This window comes from Equus asinus, chromosome 1 (assembly GCF_041296235.1).
Source record: "Equus asinus isolate D_3611 breed Donkey chromosome 1, EquAss-T2T_v2, whole genome shotgun sequence".
Classification (NCBI taxonomy): domain Eukaryota; kingdom Metazoa; phylum Chordata; class Mammalia; order Perissodactyla; family Equidae; genus Equus; species Equus asinus.
In genome coordinates this window covers 160,122,502-160,127,500 of record NC_091790.1, presented here as the reverse complement: position 1 = coordinate 160,127,500, position 4,999 = coordinate 160,122,502, and the positions used below count along the sequence as shown (strand labels likewise).

The 4,999-nt window shown below is 52.0% G+C and overlaps 1 protein-coding gene across 1 annotated transcript in view; it reads right to left on the bottom strand.

The window, feature by feature from the left end:
- Window positions 1–4,412, bottom strand: part of WIPF3 (WAS/WASL interacting protein family member 3) — a 90,731-nt gene extending 86,319 nt beyond the window's left edge. Inside the window, exon 1 of the mRNA XM_044765385.2 lies at window positions 4,274–4,412. The gene's annotated coding sequence lies outside the window, so the exon portion shown is untranslated. The remainder of the gene's footprint in view (window positions 1–4,273) is intronic.
- Window positions 4,413–4,999: the final 587 nt, after the last annotated feature.

Sequence of the window (4,999 nt, the reverse complement as noted above, 5' to 3'; positions counted from 1 at the left end):
TTACTACCTATTTTTGTAAACTCCTCAAATGCTTGATGCAACAGGGAACATTTAAGGCAAACAATTTTTTAAGGAATTAGATAATAATAAAAATAATAATAGCTAATTTACTGAACACTGCTATGAATAAGGTATTGTCCTAAGCTCTGAACATATCAAGTTATTTAGCCTAAATATAAGTACTATGATTATGCCCACTTTACAGATGAGAAAATTGAGGCACAGAGAGGTTAAGTAATTTGTCCAAGATCATACAACATATAAGTGATGAACACAAGATTCAAACCATTATTCTGAATTACAAAAGTTATACAAAAGAAGAAATACTAATATTTAATTTCCAAAAGAAGCAGAGATCTTCTGATTTTACAAGCCAAGCTTAGCATTCTTCGGCTTTAAAGGTGAGGATTACACATCTTGTCCATACAATCATGCCTGATGATCCACGTCAACAGAGGGGAATGACATAGTAAAAGTCGAAAGGATGGGTTATCCAAAAATAATTGACTTTTGATCTTGGAATATAAAGGTATTCATTCATTCACTCATTCAGTACTCATCACGTGCAGGTGCTAGGAACAGAGATGACGCGGACAGAGTACCTGCCCTCCACGAGCTCAGGTGCAATAACGGAAAGTCAGACAGGTGAAAGGCACCGCAGGGTTAGGAGCGGGCCGATGGCAGACCCTAGTAGGACGTGACATGACCATTCTGAGAGCAGTTCAGCCCTCGGCCTCTGTGTCCCATCTGATAACGGGAGTAGGAAGACTCAGCTCCCTCCCAGGGCTGTTGTGATCATTCCATACACAGAAGCTCTTAGCCCAGCCCGGCAGTCTAAGAGTTCAGTAGGTGTCAGCCTTCAGCTCTCAAGGCCCCATGGATGGCAGCCTGGGTGCCTTGCTCTGCCACACACGTCCGCTAGGATGGTCACACGTCCTCAGAAGCTCAAGACGTGAGGCTGGTTACTGTCTCCTCCTAGCCACTCCCAGGAGCTAACTGACAGTCCCTAGGCAGGCCTGGCACTCTTTTCTGGATGCCACCACCTCAGACACAATGTCTTGCCGGAATACATCGCCCACTCAGGATGAATATTCCTTCAAGATGTACCTGAAAATCCCCTTCCACAATGCCTGGCCCCCACAATGCCTGGCCCCCACAATGCCCGCCCACATTTCTGCCACATTTGCCCTGCTTCACTTTATCTCCCTGGCACTTCAACACGGCAGTTCCCTACGCCATTCGCCTCCTGCAAGGCAGGTCGGGTTCCCGCTTCAAGAGTCTAAGGAAAGACCCAACTAGAATTGCAAAGGGGGAGTTTCAAGTGCGTCACTGGCTGAAGCGGGTGAGAAAACCACCATGTGCCTCACCTGCACCTGCTCAGCATCAGCTGGGAACTGTATGTCTCTTTGGTTTTGCACAGTGGCTGAATAAGAATTAATTAATCATTTTCTCACCAGCCCTAACTCACATTTAATAGCTCCCACTCGAAGTTTGTTTTGTCATGCTATCAGCAAAGTCAGTCAAACATTACGATTCCTTTCTAAATATTCCAGCAGCCAGATGGCAGGAACACTCCTGTGACAAGGCAAAACTCGCCTAAAGATAACTTCATGGTGCTTCATCATGCTTCACAGCACCCAGCTGAGCACATTCACCCAGAGACACCTCTTTCGTTGCCCCACTTAACCCACGTTCTTTAAACCAAAACTTTATCATTCCAAGAATAAGACACACATTCAACTCTGCGAAGATGAAACTGGCTGGTAAAACAAACATATTTCTACTTCTCTAAGTTCAGATTTTTAGGCAGAAGTATAAAATCACTAGAAGACCACACATTAGGACAAATTTCTCAAGCTGGCTCTCTAGATGTAATGTTACTGTACTCTAAAGTTTCAAATATTTCTGCACCAAATTTAGTGTATACTTATAACACATTTGCTAGAAAACAAATTTCCTTCCTTCTGCCAAGTTGTTTTTGTAGGTTTTTTTTTTTTTACTTAGGTGTTAATGAATATATATTTATAAATTCTAGCATGGAAGAAAACTGACTGTTCCTCCCTGGTGAAAATTTTACATGTTCTCCTCTAGTTAGTGAACATTTTGGTTTCTCAGATCTCTTCTAGGTTATACGATTTATTCTTTGTGTGTGTGCTTGAGTGACTGCCAAATCACGACCTGTACTATATGGTTTCTGAACAATAAACCTCCTATAAAAGAGTGTTGCCAGGCTGGGCCAGCTGGCTTTCTCCTGTTCCTAAAACTGTACGTTCTTAGACACACATACTTCCTCCATCCCTTCTGCTGCTGGCTAACTGCAGTCTGTGACATAATCTCAGATTCACAATTATATGAAAACAACAGAGACTCCTGGAAAGGAACAAAAAGGAGGCACGGCAGGAAGCCAGCCTTCCAGGCTCTGTCACCCTGATGGCTCTGCCCTCCTTCAGGCGGCCAAAAACTGCCTGTTTATAGTTGCCTGTACAGAATTTGAAGTCCGTGTACCCAGGTTTTTAACCGTGGTTCCCCTGAGTAAAGCATTTAACCTCTGCGACCTTTTATTTTCTCATCTATTAAAAAGGCACAATAACAACATCTCCCTTAAAGAACTGTCGTGAATCATATGAGGTGATGCATGTAAAGTCATTTGGTAAAGCCCTCTGCAGTGTATATTTATTTCCTTTCAAGTTATTTCTCAACTTTCTTTTGCTCCCATGTCCTTTCCTCCCCTGATCTGGTTTTTGTGGTTTTTAAATGTATCTCTAAAATGCATTGGCTGGAAAACTGTACTAATCTATGTGTTACCACAGTGAGCGGATTTTTAGCACTAAAGTTTTATTTACTTTTTTATTGAGGTACAACTTACATAGGTCAAGTGCACAAATTTCAAGGGAATAACTTCATAAATTTCTAAATATGTACACCTGTGTAACTATTACTTAGGTCAAGGTGGGGAGCATTTCCAGCACCCCTAAGCCTCCCTCAGGCCCTGTCCAGGTCATTCAAGGCCCAAAGGCAACTCCTCCTCTAGCCTCGATTGCCATGATTAGCTCTGCCTAAAGCTATAAAAAAAGTTTCAGGGAAGACTGGAGTCCCAGTGATAACTTCGACAGCTGATCCCACGAAATGTACTTCCAATCCTCCCTCTGAAGAGAGAAAAGATTCTGGAAAGGAGGAGAGGCGTATGAACTTTTTAAATCACACAGGTCACGCCGAACAAAGCCCTCGTTTTGCAGCCAATGACCCGAGTCTCAGAGAGGCGAAGTGACAGCCCACTTCCTGCTTCAGACTAACTTTCCTTCCAAATGCAGCCCGTCCCCAAATACCCCGGCGTCAAGGATGCTGCCGGTGCGTCCCAGCGCGCTGGGCACAGCTCTCCCCGGCCAGCCTCTCCCTGCAGAACTTCTTTCCAGGGAGCAGCGCACACTCGGTCCCCAGGCCGCCCCCGCTCCCGCCGCAGCACACCCAGGGGCTGGCACTCTACGCTCAGAAGGCACTGTTCCTGCGAGCCAGCGCCTGCCCGCCCACGGGGCAAGATCCCGAGCGCTCTCCCCCGCAAACCTGCTCCCCATCCCACCCCTGCCCCCGCCGCCTCCGGTGTGTATTGGGGGAGAGGGAGGACAGACTCTGCCACCTTCTCCCCGACTCCTCCAAAGGACTTTACAGCCCATTTGTGGCCACATCTAAGTCGCTGGAGCACAGTCAGACTACTACCTTCAGGGGCTTGGAGATGAGCACTGGGAGTCCCGATACCTGCGCTCTAGCTCCGTGCTGTGTGACCTTGGGCAAGTCACTTCACATCTCCGGGACTGGCTTCCTATTTGGAGGCTGCTTCTGCATCCCCAAAGCCACCTCCAGCTCTGCAATTTGCTAGCTCTTTACTCCGCCCCAGCTCTTCCCGCGACAGCCCCCTCCTCAGCGAGACCCCAGCCTTTTGTTCTGGGGGTGAAGCAGGGAAAGGAAAAAGGGCGAGCTTCCCAAGGATCAGGCCCGGGCGGCCTTGGCGCCAGGGGCTGCTCGCTGGACAGTCGGGTCCGGGCAGCCCCAGAGTGACCTCGGTCCCTCCGCGGTCCCGTTACGGCCGGGCCTGGCAGGCGCTAGGGCGGCGCAGCGCCCGGACGCCGTCCCGTGCGGGGGTCCAGGGCACGGGCACGCGCGCAGCACCCCTGTCCCCGCCGGGGGCCAGTCCGCCCCGGGACAGCCCGAGCGGCCGCCGCTACAGCCCGTCCCCCACCCTTGGGCACGGACCCGGACCCGTGCGCGGAGCCGCTACCTGCCGCTGGCCGTGCTCAGGGCCGGACGGGGCTGGAGCTCCGGCCGACGTCCCCGCCGCCGTCGCCGCCCCCGGCTCCGGGCTCCGGGCTCCGGGCTCCGGGCTCCGTCCCGCAGCACCGCGCTCCCGGCGGCGCCGCTGCGGCCCCGCTGCGCTCGGGCTGCGCTCGGTGCGCCTGGCTCGCTCCCCGGCCGCCGGCTCTGGGGCTGCCGGGACGCGGAGGCGGGGCCGCCGCCCCCACCTGCTCCGCCGGCTCCTGCCCGGAGCCGCCGCCGCCCCGCGCGCAGGGACGCGGCCCGGGCGGGCGGAGTCGCTCTGGCCCCCGGGAGGCGGGTCCTAGCCGCGGGGCGCGCCTCCCTGCGACGAAGTCCCAAATCTGAGCTGCGGGGAGAGAGGGGCCTCAGGCTGCAGCTCCCCAGAGAGGAGGAGCTGTGGTGCGGGTGAGGCAGGGTCCAGCACCTCCGCTCGGGGGACACTCCTCTCCTTCATCAGTTTCTTCCAAAATATTTCGAACCCTTCTTATGCGCCAGGGGCGTCCTAAGCGGTGGGAACAGAAGAGAAAACAAGATCGCCTCTTGCCCTCGCAGAGTTCATGGTCTAGAAAGGGAGACCAACTAATGGGCAACCACAGTCCACAACCAAGAGGCAGTGGTCATAGAGGAGGCACCTGATCCAGACTTGGGGGAGGTCAGGGAAGGCTTCTGGAGGAGCTGAAGTCTGAGGGAA